We start from the raw sequence: 25,293 nt of genomic DNA, 5'->3' as shown, positions 1-25,293 counted from the left end.
ACGCTATGATATCCCGTTGCGCGTCCACTTTAGTGGCAAGATCGTTCCAAGCATGTATGAGCAGGAAAAGATTTAAGTTATGGCTGAACTGTCCCAGGCATCTTCTGTTGCCCTAACTACTACAAATGGGTGGACCTCCAGGGCAACGGAAAGCTACGTGACCGTGACAGCTCATTATATCACAGTGCAGTGCGATATAATGAGCGGTATGTATTATTGTAGGGTCTACCTTACAATATAAAGCGCCTTGAGGCGAATGTTGTTGTGATTTGGCGCTTTATAAATAAAATTGAATTGAGTGGTAGATACAAAGCCCTGTACTGCCCTATATTGTACCATTTTTTTTTAAAATAATTGCGTGGAATGAGTCTTAAGTTTAATGTTTTAAACAGGCAAAAAATACTTCAATAAGTAAATAATTAAATGTTCAATTTTTGTCTTTTTTCTTTTTTTGCTGATCCGAAAATTGATCCGATCCGTGACTTAAAACTGTGATCCGATCCGAACCGTGAGATTTATGACTAACTGTTACTCACCATGTGTGAGCAAGGCTGAAGGACCACAGGAGAAGCTTTTTCTGGTCTGCTTGTCTTCAAAGGAGGACAATTGTTCTTAATTATTATTATAATTATAAATTACCTATGTGAATTAAATTTTAAATTCCTTTTTGGCTACAACGCAACTTTATTTGTCAGTATCATTTCTGACTGCTGACACGACGTGTACACTTGGCTCTTTTAAAGTAAAGCTGTGTGGAACAATAAATGGCCTCAGATTCACTGGTTGTGGAGTGAGATATATGGACAATCTATAAAATATCCATTGATTGATTGATTTTCTTTTCTAGATTTACCTAAATGTGAAAGTAGATTTAAATTATGCATGCAATGCTTTTGTCCAAAATCAGGTATTCCAATAATATCGTATATTTTCACTGGTCATTTTAAACCCTTCCTTTTAAACCCCTCCCTGCATTGTAATAATAGAATGTTAAGATCTGAACTTTATGCCCCTTTTGTGAACGGTTCAGTGAAATGTGTGTCATTTGGTCACATAAAAGTTTTGGCTGAAGAATTACTGAATTTCCTGCTGTAGGCCATAACTGAAAGTTCCTCGAGTGATATTCACATTTCTTTTGTTCACAAATGACTTTGACTTGCAAATTTTCCAGATCACTGACTTATTCAAATGGAAGTCTGGGAGTGTCTGTTAGAAAACTATACAAAACTGCACAATGACAGAAACTACACAAAAGAAATAAAGAGAAAGGTGTGAGGTGTATGCATCAACAGAAACAAGCCCAGGTCAAAAGTAAAAGCGTATACTTCGAATAAATGGAATTCACTCGAGTACCCCACCCGACATTCATGCATTCACGAAGCTAGTGTTATGCTTCTAACTTTACATGACTGCATGGCGTCCTTAAGGACCATCTTCATTCTTTGAGAGACAGTGAATAGAAAGCTTAGATAAAACAAACAGTTTCCACATCTACTGTATAATTGATTGGGTATTGCATGGCTTTTTTGTGTTTAAGTGCTACAGAGTTGGTGGTGGAATGCCTGAGACTCTCTGCGTATCCCGGCCTGAAAAGAAAATCCATCAAGCGGGTTGAAAAATGTAGGCTCTTGGGCAACAGAGAATGTTTGTTATCTTAAAAGGATCCAGCTATAATGGAAGAGATGAAGGAGCATTTTATTCCATGCCTGATACAATGTGGCATACCCATGCCAAGGGTCTTTTGATGTTTTATGAAGAATAAAAGAGGATATTACTTAAACAGATAGAGCCAAAGTATCTCTAATACCGACTTACTTGAATGAAGGCATCAAAAGATAAAAGATGAAGTTTTCTTTAGAACAAAGGGTGGATGTGTTTGCTTTAAACTGGAAATCAACTGATGTGGGGGGGAAATGATGGAGAGGTTAATTGTTCACTTAGAATCTTGTGAAGTAATTAGGCAACAATATTTATCTGTGTAGAATGCTTTTGCAAATTAAATGAAAGTGACCTTATTGTATACCTCTTGAGAGAAAGTATTAGCTCAGTCCCACAGAGGCTAAGAACAGTTGGACATAGTTGCCCATATGTGATCATGTCATTTGCAGCATCATGCAAATAGAAAAGATCTAATATACTGCAGTTATGTGGTAGTAACTGCATGCGATGCTGGCTACATGGAGTACTCTCGTCTCAGTGCTTTATAAACCAAGTCAATCACGGTACCCTCAGGGATCCCTCTGTCTCTGTCTCCCTCTCTAAGGTTAAAAGGCCAAAGAAAAGCCTTTTAGACTGTCCGTTGCAGAAGTTAGAGCTAGCTAGCAGAACAGATAATCAATACAGCGTGTTGATTCAACCCACTTTACTAAATGAGTGGTCTACTACAGATGGGCATTATAATTAGAGCAGTTTAAAGCATGGAAAAATGCAAAGTAGGTGGATGCTGTGGAGACCCATTCAATTTGTCCTAACTCAATGTGTGTGTGTATATATATATATATATATATATATATATATATATTTATTTATTTATTAGGGGTGCAACGATATTCGTATCGATATTGAACCGTCCGATACAGTGCTTTCGGTTCGGTACGCATATGTATCGAACAATACAAAATTTGTAATTTATTTTATCAACTTTCCTTCTGACGATGCTGTCTGTGTTGAGCGCTCAGTGAATCTGCGTTCAACTACTCCGCCTAGGCTGCACTGTCGAGCGCAGATCCACTGAGCGCTCAACACAGACAGCATGTCAGAAGGAAGAGCGCAGGGCAAGCTAGCGAGACAGAAGTTAAGCTCTCCTTGCAACATGGCAAATTGAACCTCCCCCACCCTCATTCAGATGTGGCATTTGGAATTATTTTGATTTTCATGTGACGTATGACCCTGAAGTTAAGCGTGTCATGGACTAAAGTAAAACAGTATGTTGGATGTGCCACGCAGTGCTCAATTACATGGGTGGGAGCTAGTGTGTTAGCGCAGTTAGCTCGTTAACGTGTTGGCCGTCCAGCCCCACGCACGGGGCGATCAGGGGTAGCTCGTTAATGGAGATTTGCCGTGTTGTGGCGTTAAGGTCATTTCAACGAGATTAACCTGAAAGCACTAGTGGGAACACAACAAATATGACTGCACATTTACTCCGACATCATCCTAGTGCAAAGACAAGTGGAAGCAGACAAAAACAACAAGCATGCATGCTACAAACTTTACAGAGTCATTTAGACAGCCGTTAGCACATGATTCTCCTTATGGGGACCTGATATGTTTAATATGCTGCTGAGAATATAGCCCAGAAGAAGCGTATAGTATAGCTTTTATTTTGGAAAGAGCCATTTCTCTGTAATAAACTCTCTCAAAACTGAGGTAATAGTCTTTGGCGCCAAAGAAAAACGATTACAGGTCACCAGAGAACTTCAATCTATACACCTAAAAACCACAAACCAGGCGAGAAATTTGGGTGTAGTGATGGATGCAGACCTAAACTTAGAAAAACACATTAAGACAATAACAAAGTCAGCTTACTATCACCTCAAGAATATTTCTAGGATAAAAGATCTGATGTCTCAACAGGACCTGGAAAAACTAGTCCATGCATTCATCTTTAGTAGGCTTGATTACTGTAACAGCATCTTTACAGGTCTACCTAAAAAATCAGTCAGACAACTACAGCTCATTCAGAACTCAGCTGCTCGAGTCCTCACTAAGACCAAAAAAGTGGACCACATCAGTCCAGCTCTGAGGTCTTTACACTGGCTGCCTGTCCGTCAGAGGATAGACTTTAAAGTTCTGATGCTGGTCTATAAAGCTCTGAATGGTTTAGGACCAAAATACATCAGTGACCTCCTGACCCAGTATGAACCTTCCAGATCCCTCAGGTCATCTGGATCCGGTCTTTTATCAGTTCCCAGAGTCAGAACCAGACACGGAGAAGCTGCATTCAGCTTTTATGCTCCTTATATCTGGAACAAACTCCCAGAAAGCCTCAGATCAGCTGAAACACTCAGTTTATTTAAATCCAGGTTGAAGACTCACCTATTCTCAGCTGCATTTGAATAAAATACCAAATCCACACTTTTAAGCTTAAATTTCAAAACTTACATTTAACTACTGATTTTATCTATTGTTCTGATTTTATCTGTTTTGATTTTATATACTGTTTTGTTTGTTTGTTAATTAGTTTGTTTGTTTGCTTGTTTTAATCAATTTTAAATCATGCTTTTTATTTGTTTTTGTTTCTAATGTCTCTGTAAAGCACTTTGAATCACCTTGTTGTTGAATTGTGCTATACAAATAAACTTGCCTTGCCTTTTCCAAAGATGAGTGATTTCTCTATCAGATAGATTTATTTTTTTATTATTATTTTATTGTTTCAGCAACATTAAATTTAAAAACTGTACTTTTGAGTTAAAATCTATATTTATAATTTTAATAAATGACAAATTAAAAAGGCATGAACATTTTTTTTGTATCGAAAAAATATCGAACCGTGACACCAAAGTATCGAACCGAACCGAACCGTGAATTTTGTGTATCGTTGCACCCCTAATATATATATATATATATATATATATATATATATATATATATATATATATATATATATATATATATATATATTAGGGGTGCAACGATACACAAAATTCACGGTTCGGTTCGGTTCGATACTTTGGTGTCACGGTTCGATATTTTTTCGATACAAAAATGTTCATGCATTTTTAATTTGTCATTTATTAAAATTATAAATATATATTTTAACTCAAAAGTACAGTTTTTAAATTTAACCCTAACCCTTGTGCGTGTTTTTTATTTTGACAGCGAATGCGCACCTGCGGACCACTTATGTGTAGCCCTGGTTATTTAGCTCATCATATTGCAGCCACAGAAATTCTTTTGTCCATGAAACCATAAAGCTGCACTTTCTTTTTGCCTTATAGTCTGATTTGTCATAACTTCTCCGTTTTGTGGTAAGCTTTTCTTTGGCTGTCACTTCTTCACCCTGACCTGTCTTATTTGGCTCAGCAGAACTGAAATGCTTTTATACGCTCACTCACATAAGCTCAGCGATTCTCTGCGCGATCAACCTCTCACATGTTTAAGCTTGCTGCGGGAGATTTCACTTGTCATGTTTGCATAGTAAGCTAACGATTAATAAGACGATGTCAGAGGAATTGGTGCACAAATTATCATCACTCACAGATCAGTGCTGTCGCTCTCTATACACAGTTCGCACGATTGCAAAGTGAAAGCAAAAAAACAAGTGCAAATTCAAACGCGACTTCAATATGTCACATATTGACAGTGGCTCACCGATGCCAATGACATAATTACCCAGCTACATTTCTGAAAGAATGCAAAAGCACTGACATATATTTTTCCTACAATAGCCCGACGGGCAGGGCAGAGATAGATTTTGGTAGCCCGACTGAAAAAATCGCTAGCTCCGGGACGTCGGGCTAGCGATATTGCAAGCCCTGTATCTGATTGAGGAATCACTCATCTTTGGAAAAGAGAGTTTATTACAGAGAAATGTCTCTTTCCAAAATAAAAGCTATACTATCCGCTTCTTCTGGGCTATATTCTCAGCAGCATAAGGAGAATCATGTGCTAACAGCTGTCTAAATGACTCGGCTAAAGTTAGTAACATGCTTGCTTTTTTTTGTCTGCTTCCACTTGTCTTTGCACTAGGATGATGTCGGCGTAAATGTGCAGTCATATTCGTTGTGTTCCCACTAGTGCTTTCAGGTTAATCTCGTTTAAATGACCTTAACGCCACAACATGGCAAATCTCCGTTAACGAGCTACTGCCGATCGCTCCGTGCATGGGGCTAGACGGCAAACACGTTAACGAGCTAACTGCGCTAACACACTAGTTCACACCAATGTAATTGAGCATTGCATGGCACATCCAACATACTGTTTTACTTTAGTCCATGACTCGCTTACCTTCAGGGTCATACGTCACATGAAAACCAAAATAATTCCAAACGCCAGATCTGAATGAGGGTGGGGGAGGTGCCCTGCGCTCTTCCTTCTGACTATGCTGTCTGTGTTGAGCGCTCAGTGGATCTGCGCTCGACAGTGCAGCCTAGGCGGAGTAGTCGAACACAGATTCACTGAGCGCTCAACACAGACAGCATCGTCAGAAGGAAAATTGATAAAATAAATTACAAATGTTGTATTGTTCGATACATATGCGTACCGAACCGAAAGCACTGTATCGAACGGTTCAATATCGATACGAATATCGTTGCACCCCTAATATATATATATATATATATATATATATATATATATATATATATATATCAGGTAAACCGATCCATAGTGTAGCCTGCGTTTACATCTTAAAATAGAGTTCTTGTCTAATTCTGGAAACACATGGATGGAACACATAAAACCACACGAAACTTTAAATAAGAGGTTTCATATTCCTGTGTGCATATAAGACACGGATAAGTGTGCAATAAATAAAGACATTGCCAGGACTGGAATTAGTTTAATAGCATATAAACTGTTCAGGCAATGATATTGTGGGATTTAACTAGTAGGTTATAGAACAAGAACAAAGTTCATAAAATGCCTTTAAATTTAAAATAATTCACTTAAATTAATGTAATATGAGTTTATGTAACAGTACCAGCGACAAGAGCTTTGATCATTTGGCAGCCAGCAGTGACAGATATGGTGAAACAAATAGTAGAGCATCTGAAATGAAAACAAGTGAGAAGAGAAATTTGATTAAAATTATTATGAAAAAAAATCTTGCTATGTATTAATTTGATAATGAATGAATTTTAAATATGCCACAATATTACAGTAGATTGAGGATATCTTACCTGCTTTTCTTTTTTCAATAGAATGACAAATTCATTTAGGAACGGTCAGATGGACTTGTTAAGTTAATAAGGGATTGTAATGACTATTGTAATGAACATCTAAAGTACCTAGTTTTTGCAAAGTATTGACTGTACAGTGCAAAAGCCCAGTGAGCTGCATAGTTTAGAAAGATCACATGTGAACCCTGTAGGCCTTGCAGAGTTTAAACCTAGAAGAACATCAATTCTTTGTGTAGTTTAATTAGACATCCTTGTGGCTGACAAGCGGGTGAATTTATTTTCCTGCCAGCGTAACTCAATTTCAGATAGATGTCATAGATTGCTAAAAATTTGAACTTTGTGATATTGGCTTGCAGTTTTCTGATAACCGACAACAGACTGCAGTTCAAACCATCATGGATGTTACAAAAGTATATGTGTGTGTGTGTGTGTGTGTGTGTTCACTTACAGGAAGGAACTGTGTTGTGTGTTGAGGCAAGGTTTGCCATGGAGGTAGCAGGTTAAAGATTTACAACTTGATTCGACTAGGAACTTCATATTAAACAGGAGCACAGAGTGAGCAAGGACACTTTTCTCATCTGTTAACATTCCCCTCTTTCATCTTGATCCCTCCGTCCCTCCCTCTCACCCTCCCTCCTGTCTACTCTTCATTATGTCTGCCAGCCTACTCTTATCTCTTTTTTGACATTTGTGTTAAGGATATGCTTGCAGGATTTAGTCATGAATTTGTAAACTAACAAAATTTTAAAAAGATATCACTGGAAACACTTTTAATATAAAAGTATTTTGTTTTTATTTATTCATATACCATATTAAGTAATTTAAGTATTAATAAAATTAATTTTAATTAAAATATTAATGAATTTGACAGAGTCAAATTTTGTGACATATGGGTGACCCCTCAGAGTTGTCAAACAATTTGAATTAAAAAACATTTAAAAAACTTTATCGATGCCTTAAATGAAGAACGTGGGACAAACACAAGGGTCTTTTTTTCTGTGGGTGTGTGTTGCCAGTGTTCGGGAAACCTTCCTCAACTTAGACTAAATTTTACAACGGCTCCTCAAAGGCATCTGGTACAGATTCAATTTAGCCACACACTGCTAAACGTCCAAACACTCTCTGGCAGCTGAATGGCATGTAAATCCTACAAGGATGCCAAACAAAAGTAGCTAGCTGCCACACAGCTAGAAAAAAAAAAGAAAAAAAAGAAGAAAAATCTCTCAGACAATACCAGATGCCTGATAGAATACAAAGCAATACGAGATCAGTCTGGTAAACGGAATTCATAAAACTACCTGACAGATTGCCTCCATGCATGGCTGCACAGAGATAAAAAGTGTGTGGGAGTGAAGATCCAGCCCTATTAACTGACCATTATGTTACTATTTGCTGTCATGGTGAATATCCAGCAACAGAGCAATTTGCATTCGAAGTTATGCCCTCCATTTATTTGAACAAGGACTGGTATGGAGGATTATGGGATGGTGATGTCAAAGATGTATAATTGTGGAAATAAAGCACTCTTTTCAGCACAGTGTGTGCTAACAATGTCTTGGGTTTTCAGGCGACCAACTAAGAAGTTGGCTATGCTGATTTTGAATACACTGCATTGCACAATTAAACTCTGTGGTTCCTGTGCGTAGCTCAAATTAACTGGTAGGAAATCCCTGAAAACTCTTCACAGAGAGCTTAAAAAAAGTAAAGGCTTGCCAGACAAGTGGCCCACTATACCTTGCATATGAGATTATTCAGACTAGACTGTTAAACATGTGAAATGCAGAGCTGAAGTCAATGTCATGATGATATATCTGCAGTCTACATTATTCTATAAAGCAAATGCCTTTTTTTTTTTACCATACCACTGTACTATAATGAAAGTTTACACACAGAAAAAGAAAATCACATAAATAAATGTCTTTTATAAAGCATTGACATTTGACAGATAAAACTGCTCCCGTTGTTAGTGCTACCAAGATAAGCCGCTACAGTAATTATAGGGATGAGACCCACTGTAGTAGTGACTTGTGCTGCTGGAACAAATGTCAGGACAACACTTCGAAGGTACCCAAAGACATGACAGAGAAAGGGGGCTTTACTTAAGGCCTTTTCCTCATTTTAGCACTCATCTCCAAACATCACCGAGAGCCTAGAAAACACCTGTCTATATGCTTATAGTGACACACCAGAATTCCTATTCAGTCAACTGTATTTATTTATATGACGCCAAATCACACAAGGGAAAGATCCTACAATAATACAGACAAAACGCCTCCAATCACATGACCCCCTGTGAGCAAGCACTTGGCGAAAGTGGGAAGAAAAAACTCCCTTTTAACATGAAGAAACCCCTGGCAGAATCAGGCTCAGGCAGGGGAAGCTATCTGTCCTAAGAGGGTCGGAGTGAGAGGAAGAAGACACGACAAAAGACAAACTGTGGAAGAGAGCCAGAGTTTAATAATAACTAATGATTAAATGCAAAGTTGTGCATAGAGAGTGAAAAAGGTGAGTGAAGAAGAAACAGTTCAACATGATATGCTCCCATCTGCTTAGGCTCATTGCAGCAATACTAAGGGAGCAATGTTCCCTCTAAGCTGCGCGCGTGCGCAATTGCGCACTGCTGACACGGTCTCTGCGCACAGAAAATCTGCGCTGCACACAAAAAAAATCTAACCTGAATTGAAATTAAAATAAATACGTTAACAATTCTGTTTTGCAGTGTTAGTCAGTGAGTGACTGGCTGCTCCCGTATAGGATCAGAACGATGCCACCTTATCCCATAGTCCAGCCAATGATGCGATTCACATTCGTATATACGCAGCTAATCAACGTCGTTGACAGGCTATGACAGCGTCCTTATGTGCCGACACCGGCGTTTTAGCAAAGCAAAACAACTGTTGGAGATGTGAGCACTTTATACTTTATACCAGTTTTTAAATTGTGTCGATAGGCCACGTAAAACCAGAGTTATGATAAAAAAAATATGCAATGTTTGTTTTTTTTTCCTGAATGCTATCGTTGTTTATATTTACAGCGGGAAGAAACGGTAAAAACAGCGTTTTATAAGGAAAACGCTCGAAAGCGCTCTCCGCCTGTGAGCAAAGACAAAACCAAACACCCCCCCTCCCCCCGTCCCCCTCACCCTTTCCTATTGGTGGAAAAATGTACCATATCGACCAATCAAAAAATGATATGGCAACATGGCATTTAGTTGTTAAGGAAGGCAGGAAGTTTTAGGAGTGATGGCAGTGTTTTGAGATAGCCATAATTTCTGTGCTGTACAAAAAGGGTAAGAATCCCTCACAATGCAGCTCCTGCAGACCAGTGAGCCTCTTAAATTGTGATTACAAAATTCTCACAAAAATCTTGGCTAATAGAATCGATCTTATACTGCCAAAACTGATTAATCCTGATCAAACCGGCTTTATACCAGGGCGACAGTCATTTTATAATATGCACCGTCTATTTAATATTTTATATGCATCAGAACCAAAAGAATAGTCAGAAATAATAATTTCTCTTGATGCAGAAAAGGCCTTTGACCGTATAGAATGGCCATATCTTTATGCGGTCCTAAATAAATTTGAATTTGGCCCATTGTTTGGAAAATGGATTAAAATACTGTATTCCTCTCCAGTTGCGGCAGGGAGGACAAATAATGTAACCTCTGACATTTTTCAGCTTAGTAGAGGCTTATCTCCCTATCTTTTCAACGTAGTAATCGAACCTTTAGCTATCGCTCTTAGGGAGGACAGTCAGGTTGCCGGAATCTCTAGGGACAGGACAGTGCACAAAGTATCATTGTATGCAGATGATTTATTGCTGTATATATCTAATCCAACGGCATCAATCCCTAAATTGCTCAAGGTATTAGACCACTTCAGACGCATATCTGGATACAAATTGAACTATTCAAAAAGCCTACTGTTCCCTATTAATAACATAGACCAAGATTTCTCTGCCTTCCCTTTTAAATTAGAAAAAGAAACGTTTAAATATTTGGGAATAAATAAAACCCGCACAATGAACGAGTTGCGAATTCATAATTTTGACACTTTGTTAGAACAAACATCACAAGATTTTAAAAAATGGGCAAAACTTCCAATCTCATTAGCAGGCAGAATAAATCTAGTTGAAATGGCAGTCTTACCAAAATTTCTCTATGTTTTCCAAGTGGTTCCTGTTTTTATAACCAAATCAATTTTCAAAGATTTAGACAGATTAACAGCAACATTTATTTGGAAAAATTAAAATCCCAGAATAGAAAAAACATATTTGGAAGTACCAAAAGAGGCTGGTGGGCTAGGGTTGCCAAATTTTATCTTTTACTACTGGGCGGCTAATATCACCAAATTATTGCACTGGAAATATGTTTATGAAAATAGCGAGGGTGAGGCTTGGGTAAAAATGGAACTGATGTCTAATCCACTTCCCCTCTTAACCTCATCCCTAGCTCTAAATCAAAAACAGAAAATAACAAATCCAGTTGTAAGAACATCTATTAAAGTATGTCTTCAATTCAGAAGGCACTTCTGTTTGCAACAGGTTAGTAATTTTTCCCTGTTGCTTTTAACCCTTTTTTTGCCAACCATTTCAATATATACCAATATACCAACCTCACATAAGTTTTGCAAAAACATTGTTTCCTTCTTTCCCCTACCTACCTCCTAAAAATCAAGTGGATACCATTTTGGAAATGGATCCTTTTGGCAAAAGGAGAATCTACAAACTGATACAGAGCTTAAGGCCTATTACTTGGGAAAAAACTAAAAATAATTGGGAAAAAGACATTGGGGTGGATTTATCTGATGATGAGTGGAGATTTTGTTTGAATCGTATACATACTTCCTCCCTTTGCATTCGCCATGGTTTAATTCAGTTTAAAATTCTTCATCGTCTTTATTATACAAGAGAGAGGCTTTCAAAATTTTTCCCAGAGGCCGATCCTGCCTGTCCCAGGTGTGGACATAATCCAGCAAATGAGGGTCACATGATGTGGTCTTGTCCGAAACTGGATAATTACTGGGGAAATATATTTAAAGTATTATCTCATATCAGTGAGCAGAATTTAGTGCTTGATTTCCGCATTGGCATTTTTGGAGTTATGCCATCTCAATACAAAATTAGTAAATCTCAGGAAAAGGCCATAGCATTTGCTGCATTGCTTGCCTGTAGACTTCTATTCTATTCCACTGGAAGTCTGATAAGGCTCCTTCATACATACAATGGTTAAAGGAGGTGCTTTTCTTTTTACCACTGGAAAAACTTAGATACAGAGTTCTCTCATCACAACAAAAATTCTCTGCGACTTGGAACCCATTTATTGACTATATAAAAACGTATTTTCCGTATTTGACATACATTTTTTGTTTGTTTTGTTCTGTTTCTCTTTACATGAGCCTCGGGTGGGGAGGGAGGGGGGGGGGGGGTTCTTTTTGTTTTGTTGTTTTTTGTGTTTTTGTTTTGTTTTTTGTGTATAATCGCAACGTTTTCATTATGTATTGTGACCATGATTTGTGGAAAAAAAAAAGAAGTTGTGTTTTCAAAATTGGAGTTCAAGTTATTTTTACTTCCAATAGTGTTAACATACTACACAGGTCATGAACAAGATTTTTTTTAATTTTCATTGTAAGTGAGCTAAAGCACTTAATTAAAAGTAGTCTAACATGAATGTAAATGCTGTAATTTGATTATTTTAATAAACCATGTAACTTGGATGCTGGCGTGACCACAGTGCACACGTCTAATGTTGCTCGCAGTGGTCCAAGGGACCGCTCAGGGAGTTTGTGTGTTCGCTCAGACACATGAAAAATTAGAGGGAACATTGTAAGGGAGGGTTCTGATTTGCCTGATCCAGCCCTAACTATATGCTTTATCAAAAAAGAGTTTAGTTTTAAGCTTAAAAGTAGAAAGGGTGTCTGTCTTCCAAATCCAAACTGGGAACTGTTTCCACAGAAGACGGGCTGAAAGTTGGAACCATAAGTAAGTCTTTAAGATAAAATGTGACCTGATTATTCAAGGCCTTGTAGAAGGATACTGAAAACCAAGGTGAATCTGTAAGAGAAGGAAATAAACAGTTAGTGCGGGCAGGCTCGACTGTGAGTATGCAGTTGAGAGGAAAAGGTCTTACTTGCTATTTGAAAAGCAGGGGAAAGACGGAGAAAGGGTTTAGTGTTGGGTCTTTGGTGACTGTTAGGAGCGGCAGTGAGCGGGCAGGCAATGTGGAGACAGGGAGCAGCTGGAATCAGGTGGAGACACTGACGGCTGACTACTCGGCTGTGTTTCCTTATAGCAAAACCAGAGAGAAGCACAGGTTGTTGTTAGGGTCGGGATTATAAAATTAATCTTTAGTTTAATCAAGGATTACTGAACTGATTAGTCAAAGTAGCTAGAGACAAAGAAAGCCAGAGAACTACAGAAAACATCCTCTACCGCCACACCTGCCCAAACCCTGACAAATTCCATAAAACTGAAACATCTCAAGCGATTTTCTAACTATTGTGATGGTGTACTTGCCTGTCTAACCATTCTGGTTCTATGCTGCAGCACTTGGGTGGGGGGCAGACATCTGAGTCCACTGTTTGCTAGAGAAATCCCCAAACTGTGGATGTGGATGCCAATGTCTCTCTCTGTCATCATGGCCTCAGGTCATGACACTGTCTATCCAGCAGCTCACCAGTTGGAATCTACTGTAAAATACTCTACTTTGGACTTTTTTTCCAACAGGAAAGTCAGTCGTGTGATCCTTGTCATCCAATTTGCTACACTGTTCTGATATTGAGCTGGCGTTGTGCCTAGAAGTAGGACGCACAAAGCAATGAGCTATTAGAGGAATATTGATCTTCGCCGAGGCAGTGCCACAGAAGTCAGATGGATGATTCAAAAGCCACAGTTTGTTGGCATGATAGTCTATTACAGTATATGACTGAGACAAGAGCTATGATAGAGTTGTCAGCTAGCAGCCACTAATTGTGATGGGCTATTGCAGTATCAAACACTATACATTAATCTGAACATTTTAATGGTTAATAAAGACTGTGCTCAATGAAAACAGCTTTTAATGTATAGTTATCTAAAGTCAGCACAGTGCATGTGATAAGGAGCACAAGACAATTCACTGAAATGTTTAGCCCCCTAGAAGCTAAAATCCTGTCATTTTCACAGCAGGGTTATGAATGTTTAAGGAGATTAAAGTGGAACAAAGCAGCCAAACCTCCCGTAGGTTTGCACCCCTGGTGACTTGTTTTCATTCTCTATTAGTTTCTTCTTTCCCGCTGAGAAACTGCAACACAGACGTAGTTCTACCCAAAGAAATGCATCTCTGAATCACTAGATCAATCATGGCTTGCTGTTACACTTAAGGGTTGGGCCTTTCAGTTACTACCAAATTTTCCTCTCCAAACCTTTCAGGAGGTTAATTCCAATGAATAGTCTGATCGCTGGTTCCACTTCAATTAATTTCATGTTGCACTCCTGTTAGAAAACAAACATCACACAAATAAAGAAACATTACTCAGAAAGCAGCACAAACTCTCTGCGTCTGTTTGTGTAGTGAAAAGTGTTTGTGCTCATCCACTTAGATAACCCCCCCGAAAAACCACACGCACAAACACACACACTCAGAGTCATCCACTCCTCTCATTAACATGGTTGCAGCTGTGCCTAGAAATCTGCGTGGGGAGATTAATGGGGATTTGACGCAACAGAACTGTTTGTCCCTGACATGATAATTATCATTATTTAATCAACTGCAATTGCATTAATCACTAATGAAATAATGAACAATTAACTGCAATCCATTTCTTTGTGGTGGTTATTTTTGGTCTTGGGCTGTTCTCTGAATTTGATTGACTGGAGTTGATTTGATGAAGCCTTCCAGAGTATGTGGCCTGGATGGAAGCTTTTCTAAAATCTAAGAAAACCCTAATGATCTCATCAGGACAAACCAATGCAGTATTATTTGGAAAGCTTTTAGGTTACTGGCATGACAGAACAATTTAGTTTTAACGGTAGGAAACAAAATTTCAGAAAGTCACAATTCTGTTGAAAATACTTTTTTGCCACCACTGTATTTTCTATGTGGCTGAAATGGCAGTTAAAACAATATACAACACATGTTAAGCTCTTTGTTTCCAGTAGTCTTTAGAATGCATCAACCAGCAATAGGTTCACCAAATGGTGCATTGACATCCCTTGAGACTCGAGTTGCATTTATTACACTGCTTAATGTTACAGTCAGACTAGGAAAAGCAGTTATTAGAAACCAGGTCTGCAACCACTTGCAGTCAGTTGCCATCTTCAGTGATGCATCAAGTAATAATAGTTGTAATAATATGATTTAAATGGGTCAAGTTGGCACTTTGTTTGCAATCTGTTTGTGACAATGTGGTGATTAACTTTGGTAAATAAGGGAAAATTGCCAATGCCATCTATATAAGCAGAAATTCACATCCACTTCTTACATTTAGAGTTTAGCTAGAACCTCATAGAAACAAAAATTCTGAAATTCTTTCACAAAAACTGATCGAGTTGCTGCAATATGGCAATGCAAGCGCAAGATGGAATGATTGCAACCTGTTGATAATACTTGTGCATTTGTAAATTAGCATTTATTTGTGAACCTTCGTCAGTCTGAGAGTGATTATTAGGAGACAGGCTGCCTTGCACCAGGTGACCTGTGCAATTTCCTTGCAGGTGAAAATCTTTGTTGCAACTACTTGACATTGACAGCAAAAAAAAAAAAAAAAAAAAATCAGCACAATCACAGAGAAACCACCTTTTATTCTAGTCACAAGAAGGTTGCTTATTTTTACTCTGTTTTGAAGGAGACACAAGTAAAAGCTTTCCTTCTGCAGGAATACAGGAAAAGACATGGGAATAGAATCATAATCATCATTTGCCTTATAAAGGCCACTGCTTTATATGCAGGATTTTATAACAGCGTAATAGTTGCAGGGGATGATCTTCAGGGGTGCAAAGGGGGACCTGCCCGCCTGCTGTACAACCTCGCCCCTCCAGCAGCTGTGGTACAGTGCAGTGTTTTTGTGTTTTTGTACCTTTTTGTTGCTTCTTTCTGCAACACACTGATAACCTTCAGTCATTAGAAACTAATAGAGCCTAATACAGCCTTGAACCCATACTTTACTTCGGATTGAAACGACAGTATACCACCTGAGACCACCGGATGCTCTGTGGGTTATTGTTTGGAACAGCAAGGGACACAGATGGCACAGAGTTGGCTATCGCATTGAGCTCCGAAAACAACACCACAAATCTCAGCTTCCATCCATCTTCCTCACCATTACCAGATCTTTTCCAAACAAAACGGAGGACCTACATTCAAAGACTTACTACAACCCTTTTGTCTGGGAGTGTTCTCTATTGATTGTGACTGAATCTTGGCTCCATCCAAACATCTGCCTCAGTGGGGTTACCGGGCTGGACCTTACAGCTGGACTTTTCAGCTTTATTTAATAGACTCAGTGAAGAAACGACAGGAAAGCGGGGGCAGAGAGAGAAGGGGGAAGACATGCAGCAAAGGCTAAACCCGGGCCCACAACAATATGTTGAGTGTTCTACATTAACTGCTGGGTAGATAATGTTAAAGTGACCACAGCCACCAGGGTTTTTTCTAAACGAAAACCTTGGATAAAGACTGAAGTACAGGCTCTGATCAGAACTCTGAGGGACAGTTCTTGGTACAGCACTGCCGGAGCCAACTTGAGGAGGGGCATCAAGCAAGCCAAAGAGGCTTACAGTAAGCGGATAGAGGTGTGGAAAGGCATACCCATGACGACTATACACCAACCCACCCAGCCAATGTCATCATCAAGTACACAGATGACACAACCATGATTGGGCTCATCTCTGATGGAGCTGCGCAGCAGGTAATTTACCCTGCCAAATAAATCATTGACTGCCCTCTGGCACCCTTCTAGATCATTGCCAGATTCTCCTGTATTAGGAAAACCAGGGTGAAATACGGGTGACCCCTTGCATCCTGCCCACCACCTTGTTGACCTTCCTTCTGGTTGGCGCCTCAGGTCATTCAGGTCCAACACCTTCAGATTCACAAATAGCTTTTTCCACTGGGCCGATCGGACTCTTAAAAACCACTATTCCCCCACACCCCACCCCTGCCCACTCACCTTACCAATCTGAGCCATGTTCCCATTGACCCCCATCACTCTTTACAGAAAAAGTCTTTTTGCTTTGTGCTACTTCCAAGCATTTTGCAACTTGTTCGCTGATGTGTGCCTTTCTAGGGTTTTTGTATATATTTCTCTTGTTTTGTATATATGCCTCTTGACTGTATACATTTCCCCTGTTTAGTATTTATTCCTGCAGTCTACTATTTATATTTTATTCTGGCACAGTGGGTGTAGCGCACCCACAATTTCTTTGTACGTGTACAATGACAATAAAGAGCTATTCTGTTCTAAATATTGTTAATTTAAAGTCTTTTTTTAAAAAGTACAACTGTCATTCATGAATAGAGCCAGAAAGCAAACAGTAAAAAAACATCTAGTGAGTGTAAATAAATTAAAAACACAGCTAAAACAATGAAGAAGAAGCTACTCTCAGCTGCCCCCATATTCACAAGGGGTCACTAGAGGAGCTATGTTTGATTTGGCAATTTTCTTTGTAAAAGGGATTTGTGTCTCCAATGGGGAAGAAACTCAGGATGTTTTTACTCTTTTGGCAAATGTGGAAATCACTACACTACACAACCACTGAAAGCACAGCACAAAACTGTCAGAATGAATATTTGTTGCATTTTCTGTTGTATGATTTGATCTTATTCTGGTCAAAGCCCCTCACTCAGCAGGATGTGCACGGCTTTCTAGTATTTATTAAGTGTTTTGCTGTAGTAGGTGTTTTCTGCATTATCTGGCTCTCCCACATATTGATTTACACGGTTTAAACTGATGGCTTCATTTATTTATTTATTTATTTTTGTTGGGGGGGCTTTAGTTTTGTAAATGTAGGCAACTGCCAATTAAAACTCCTGTTGCTGCCTCTTCTCCCCCTGTCACCGTGACTCTCTCATTATTCAGCAAATGATTGCTATTCAGATGTTGCATTGAGTAATTTCCATGACCGGGGATGTGGGAGTAGAAACCCTCCGCTGGCCTCCCTCACACGTCTTTCCCTTCTTCCAATCTCCAAACTCATCATAAATATTTATGACGTTATTTGAATAATGTGAATCGGAATGACACAATATCATTTTGAGAAGTGAAGAGTAGAAATAGGAGGAAGGTGAGGAATCGAAAGCAGCAGAGGTGAAAGAATCTTCCACAACTGAAATGTGAGTCAGGGGTCATGCTTTGAGACATTGGAGGTGTAGAGATATGAGTGCTCATCACACTCTGTGCCCTTAGGGAAAAAAAGAACAAAAACCTGCGATGTGATCTTTACCACAGCGTGTTATCTCTGTGACAGGGATACTTTGACACATCACATATTTACAGTAATTAGGCTGATGTCACTGTTCATCTGCAGGTGCTTAAAACTCATGCATCATTCTGTTATCTGAAGGCTGTCATTGGAATAAAACAGACTGTTCCATATTAAAGAAAGAAAAAAAAACAAGTGACAAGAGGGGAAATGGGTGTTGGTAAATGAGGTTTAGAAGTGGCAGTCTCGGAAGGACAGAGAAGTGAGAATGAGATTAGGTACCCATGGAAAGGTGAGTGTTGCACTCAAAGAAAAGAAAAAGATGGGGCTAAGGATAAAGACTGAGATGAAGATGGAGCCGAGTAGTGAGGGCGTGACGTGAAGACAGCATCTCTCAAGAGGGAGAAAAGTAAGAAGGGGGGATGGTGTGTGGTATCCCTGTCTGCAGCCTGTGTGGATCTGATAGACAACAGAAGCTGATTCTCTAGTTGTGCAAGTGACAGGACAGCCTTGATGTCTTCCACAGGGAGAAACCTGATATTCCAGGAACAAGAAAGTCTTTTATGGAGGAGAACCTAAGCTTTCTGATATGTGCCTGCTTGAACCTACCTCATCTTTGTCAAGCAGAAAGGGAAAAATGTGAAGAAGCATTCCATATACAGCAAAAGCTGGAAAATGAAACAATGTATTGTCACTTAGGTTTTAGATTAATTAAAATCTTGATGAGTATTTTCAATAAACCACTTGTAGCATAATTTTGTTTTAGAGTCAGGCATTTGAATATTTGAAGTGTCAGCAGGCACTGACAAAAGGCTAAAATGTGAAATGATTCATGCTAAAGTACTGAAAAGGAAAAGTTACAAACGAGTAATAAATATATAGTTTTATGTTCACAGCCTCTGTGAGCCTGGGATGTTGTAAATAAGTCCTTTGCACAGTTTCAAAGGACAGCAGGATAGTTTGAGAAGTAGATTTAGCTTGCATGAACTTTTTTATTTTGAAAACTGGCCAGCTGTCCTATGTTTCTCATGCGTTTCCTGTCCTCCACATATGCTATGTACAGGTTCATATAGTCAAAAGACTTGGCACAAGATTTTTTGGCTCTATGCAAGGCAGACAGTAGCTTTTTTTTTTTTTTTTTTTAGCCACAATGCTTCTAAAGTAAATTTGTTGGAATTGCTACCTTTGTGTTTATTGGTCTGCCTAAATCCCCCTGATGTAGGAGGGTATGGTGGAAAAGGAGGAAAGGGATTGCACTTTGTGTGCACTTTTATTACTATTATTAGTAATGGCCATAGTAACAATAGCCAATGAATAAGGATTGCAGAACTGAATAAAACGATTCTGTTACGATTCTCTAATATCAGTTTTCAAGCTCTTCCATTGTTTTTCTATACATATATGATGAGCATTTTGTGTTCAGATTCATTGTCCCTTCTCTACAGAATTTCCTGACTCTTTAGTGTTGTGACAGCGGGTGTGTTTTATTATTTTAATTTGTGGATAGTAACCTATAACCTATGCTGTTCTGCACATATTCTTTATCCATCCTGTGGGGATGAACAGGATGACGATCTGACACAGGGCTAAAACAAAAAGACAGACAATCGTTCATACCTATCGGGGAATTCAACCATTAACCCAGAGCTTCCCAAAGTGTGGGGCCCGCCCCCTATGGGGGGGGCGCAGAGCCATTGCAGCGGGGGTGCAGTATGAAAAGGGAAAAAAAAAAAAAAAACGCTTGGACACTGCTAGCACGGGGCGCCCACACAAACGCAAAGCAGGAGATGAAGCATCGCTGAATATGTTTCCAAACCAACTTCATTCTAAGCCAAAGACTAGAAAATATGGTGAAGCATATCTTCTCTTTGGTTTCACCTGCACAAGTGCCGAGGTAGGTCTCCCCTGCAGAATTGCTTTTTCCCTTCATGGGGAGCAGCGCTGGGCTCTCCAAATCACGGACAAACAGTATCACACATTCTTGATTTTTAGTTCCCAAACGCTTCTTGTAATGACTAACTACTAACTACATTTTGGAGATGTTAGCTCTTTATACAGTAAAGTTACAGCGGGATACAAATAACATCAGGCTGATCCTGCCACGATTTGTTCCTTCGGTTCAAATCACGGACAAACAGCATCCAACAGTTGTTTATGTTTTTGAACCCATTTTGCACAGAGAGGCACTTTTTGAAAAATGTATTGACAGCAATGTTGAATATTATTACACAGGAAAAAAACAACCACACGTCTGCCTTTGTAAATAGAGGGACAGTAACTGCGTGTGTATATGTAAGCGTGTAAAACCTGCAGATAGTCAGATTAACAGTATTTTGTCTCGATCTGCCATTCTGCAATTCATCCCATGTAAACAATAACGCGCGCACGCACAGCATGACGTGAAAAAAGGCACAAACCTTTGACGAACTCTGTATTCCTCATCCACACGTAAACGCCAAAAAGGAGTTTTAAAAAATCTCCGTTTTCGGTGATTCGAAATGCCGTTTACGTGTGGACGAAACAGCTGCGTTTTCAAAAATACCCATGTAGGTGTGGACGTAGTGTAAAAGAGTTTTTAGTTTACTAAATGTTGAGGTGTGAAATAAACCGCCATTTGTCAAAATATTAACATTTTTCTTGTAAAACAAAGGGGGTCCAGCAAAGCAAGTTTGGGAACCACTGCATTAACCTAACTCCACTAACTGCATATTTCTGGACTGTGGGAGTCAGAAACCCAGAGAGAACCCATGCAGAACATGCAAATATGCTAAGGTCCCGGCCAAATTGGGGAAGTCGAACTCAGGACCTCCTTGCTGCAAGCCAAAGGTGCTAAACATCCAGTAATTTTTCATCCATCATGAAATAAATGGGCAAGGTGTTTCATGCAACAGATTCACAAATTATTGAGAAAAGAGTCATCTAAGCTGCAAACTATATAAAAACCCAAACCTCAGGAGTTCTACAATGAATACAAATTTAGTTAAGCATCACATGAATAGGAATTAGTCACTTTTCTTCTTCTTTTTTCTTTTTTCTTTTGTCAGAATGAATGAAATGAACTTTGCATAATGAGTTATTTAGATCTCCATCAGTCTGAGCACTGTGTTAGCCACAGAAACTCCTGTCCTTGCTCCAATCTTCTGAAAGGAGCTGAATCTAGTTTCCTTATCACTCTGAGCAGAAAACAATGAGTTGAGAGAAAGAAAAGACCTCAGTGAATGGAGGATGCGGGGAAAAACATAATAGATAGTAGTGGAAATTGATTTTGAACAAGTGCTTTTATTCGACAAAAGCTTGGCATCTGAGGAGAAAATGGTCTCCTTGAATAAGTACCGTGGTGGAAATGTGGTTTAGACCTGATAAAAGGATGCCAGGGGGAAGGTAGATGGAGACAATGGGTTGAGAAAGGAAGATAAAGAGTGATTAAAGAAAATGAGAAAAGAGGCAAAGCAGAAGCAAGAAAAACAATCTGAACAACAAGATTGGGTGGAGGAAGAGAGAAAAATGCTGAGAGAAAATGTAGGTGGGTCATGAAGAGGAACAATAGCTCTGTGCCCTTTGGGTTTAAATTGCCAACATACAGATAAATTTGAGATGTCTCTCTTCTATTCTTAACATCTTATTCATCACTGCAATGCTATTAACTAAAGGTGAGTCAGCCAGAAGTTCTAAAGGATGTCCTGATTCTGCACTGATTTATTCAAGAAGAAATAGACACAAAGTGCCTGTAAGAGTTGGATGCAAGGTAATAAATTATTCATTAATGCCACCCAAAGAAATATGTTAAAAACTTTTGAAAAGAGTTAATGTGTAAGTAAAATATCACAAGAGAGGATCTGGGCAGGTGCTTTAGCTGAGCATAAGTGAGTTTGGCTAAAGGTAAAACCTACATGTAAGAGAAGTAAGATGCATGACTAGATAACCTCTTGTGCTTTAATCTAACTTTTTTTATGCATCTTTTTGAACTGCCAGAGTTTTATCCATTTAAGGTAAGTCTATTACCCCGCTATGTAATCATCACAATGAATGTATCTAAAGATCAGGTGCCTTTCGTCCTGTCTTCCTCCCCTCACCCCCATCTGGTCACGCTAGATGGCCGTCCTTCCCAGAGCATTGATCTGCTGGAGGTTTCTTCCTGTTGTCGCCAATTCCTTGCTCACAGGGGCTTGTCTGATTGTTGGCGTTTTTTACTATATTATTGTTGGGTCTTTACTTTACAATATAAAGTGCTCTGACATGGCTGCTGTTGTGAATGGGTGCAAAATAAATAAAACTGAATTAATTTTACTAGTATTACCAGTTTATCTGCCAAAGTATCATCATTCACTCCCAGTTTGTCCCTATTCATACTTGTTAATGATTTTCCAGGCAAGAATTTGTGTACTTAGCCTCTAAATGCCACACTTTTTTGCACTTACTCTGTCTGCCTGCTAATTGTTATTGAGCAGGTAGAATAAAATGATGGGTTTGTATAGCTTTCTGCTGAAAGCAGCTGTTGATACGAAGGCAATTAGTGTGAACCACCAACAAGGACGTTGCAGCTTAGAAAATCGAAATAGCAAGCTGAATGTCTGTAAAAGGCTATATTTGAAAGAACCCATTTGATATTCGTCAGCGCTAACGTTAAAAAATAAAGTATTAGAGCAAATGTAGCCTCTCTATTAAAACTATTGAACTGTGTTACAGAAATTGTCCTCGTACCTTTTCATTCTGTACTTTTGAAAAATATTCAGTTGTCACTGAGCATTATGGGAATATCTAAAACTGTCTACAGATATTTGTGTAACGCGCCTTATTCATCTAATTTCGTGAGCCCATCTTTCTTCCCCTGCCAACTTTATTTTGGTACATGCTACCTTTTATATGCCGAGCTGACAATGACAGACTGACTGGGCTATGTATAGTCTTCTGCAAGCTGTGGGCTGAGTCCTATTAAATTAATTAAAAATTTCCCCAAAATCTTCTCCTTTACCTTACAACTCAAAACTTTTTTACTAACACTTGAGGCCTTCAAACGTCATCACGCTGTTTATGACACACAGACTGATGAGATCTGCAAACATTTATCATTTTTATGCCATTCCAGTATGCTGCTTTAGGGTTTCCACAGACAAGTGGATTGAAATTAATGTGAGTGACTCATGCCACTTTAAATAGCGACTTTAACCTCTTTCCACATGTTTGTGCACCTGCATTATTTTTAGAAATCGAGTACTATAGTGACTGAAAATATGACATTGCCTCCCCTGCTGTTTTTCAAATGCAACATGGCCTCTCTGGCACTTAAAATCTGTAGGCAAATCACCTATCAATCACTATCTGCATGGGGGCGGGAAGTGCTGTGACATCGTGAATGTGGTATTAAATGAAGAAGAGCGATGGAGAGCAGAATCATGCATCAGGTTATTGTCTTTCCCAGGCAAAGAGGAGACTCTCAGCAGTCGGGCCACATAACAGCCTTGTTACCCATTTCTCTTCTGCTTTAGTTGTCATTTTCCATTTGGCTTTCACCTTGGAAGACCGACATCTTTTTTCAGTCTGCCAGCATTTTCTACATTGGTTCACAAACGAGGGTGTGCTTGAATATCAATTCTCTAAGTCCTTTCTTGCTCCCTCTGTCTCTCTCCTTCCTGTTCAGGGAGGTAATGATGTAAGCAATTACTCATTGTAGTTTATTAAATCTGCTGTAAGTCAAAGGAGAATGTTATGTTGTCCCGTTGTTTGCATGATTTGTTGTGCCACTTACCGTGTCCTTTAGTGGAGGATCCACATTATGTATGGCTGTGCACCTTACCTAATACATGGATGCACTTTTTCTTTCATTGTTTTTCTTTCTGTTTTTACTGTATTTGGAAATGTAAATATCTTAGTCGGAAAACATTTCAGTTCATTTTAACCATTCTAACTTATTATACACAGGCACACAGAACAACGATGGTCTGTAATGGCATTCATAAGTATTTGAAAGGCGTGTTGTTCATAGTTTTATGTTAATTTGGATTAGTGGATGAGCACCATCCGTCAGAGTTGAGCAAGCTTTTTAGATTTTAAGCTAAATATGCATTGTTTAAGCAAAAGTAAAGAAAAAACTGGGAAATATGACTGGTGTGTTCTCACAAAAAGGGAGCATTATTTTTTCTTATTCATTTCATTGTTTTTTTCATGTGACTGATTGGTTGGTTATAGGTGGGAAGCTACAATAACTAATTTGTAGAATGTAAGAAAACATCCTGCGTCTTATGTGTATGCCATTATTAGTTTGGATGCCTGTGGTTATTTAAGTTCAAAGTTGGCCCAGCACGGACATGATTTGAAGGCCAGTGAAGCCCACATAAGGTGACCCGAGTTAATAATTTAGTCACAACTCCTTTATTCTGGGGCACTGCTGAGAAACAATCTCCCATTAATTCACAACTAAAGTTAGACGGAGACAAAGCAGTTTCTTTAAGGTCAGGACCAGTTGCAAATTTAGAGTTTAAAAAATGGGGTTGTTAGCAAGACAAGGAGAAAAAACTGTGAAACGTTTCTCATTTTAACCTAAAATAACTAATAATCAGTGTGGTCCAATGCTAAAAAACAAAAAATTAATTAATTAATTGAGAAAAAAAACCTAGTAGGAATGAAAATATTTTCACTGAATGATTAAAAACACTAAATAAACAAAGAATCCAGATGATTTTTTTTTAAATTTATGTAAATTACAGCCAGAGCTACAAGTTGAATCTAATGGAATCCCACTACAGGCTGTAAATATCATTGTAAGCAGTGACAGAAGCTTTTTCACACAATAAGATTGTATTACTAATAGTAGCAGCAAAGTTGAACATACAATTACATTAATTTCTTCATTTATTTCTTTTCCCTTTTTTGAATAGCCTCAACAGACAATTGTCACTCATTGACAACTCGCTAAAGACACATTTGACCAGACAAATATGCTGAAAGAATAATTTAATTTAATTTTTTTATCAAATAGCTTCAAACCAAAGTTGCTGCTAAAAGCATCTGACAGTCAGAATTGTAACCTGATGATGGGGCTAGCTGAAACGTCAGG

At 38.7% G+C, this 25,293-nt stretch overlaps 1 protein-coding gene and 1 long non-coding RNA gene across 3 annotated transcripts in view; both read left to right on the top strand.

Annotated features, from left to right (window-relative positions):
- Window positions 1–25,293, top strand: part of LOC120744982 (limbic system associated membrane protein) — a 453,615-nt gene that overhangs the window by 114,084 nt on the left and 314,238 nt on the right. The gene's annotated exons all lie outside the window — the stretch shown is intronic.
- On the top strand, window positions 385–12,187 carry LOC120744989. Its single transcript, XR_005698515.1, has 3 exons — window positions 385–1,137; window positions 5,411–5,416; window positions 10,558–12,187. It is a non-coding gene; the product is annotated as an uncharacterized LOC120744989 (long non-coding RNA).

This window comes from Simochromis diagramma, unplaced genomic scaffold, assembly GCF_900408965.1.
Source record: "Simochromis diagramma unplaced genomic scaffold, fSimDia1.1 OVJJ01000611.1, whole genome shotgun sequence".
Taxonomy (NCBI): Eukaryota; Metazoa; Chordata; class Actinopteri; order Cichliformes; family Cichlidae; genus Simochromis; species Simochromis diagramma.
The sequence above is the reverse complement of the archived record's forward strand: the minus strand, read 5'-3'. Positions and strand labels throughout refer to the sequence as shown.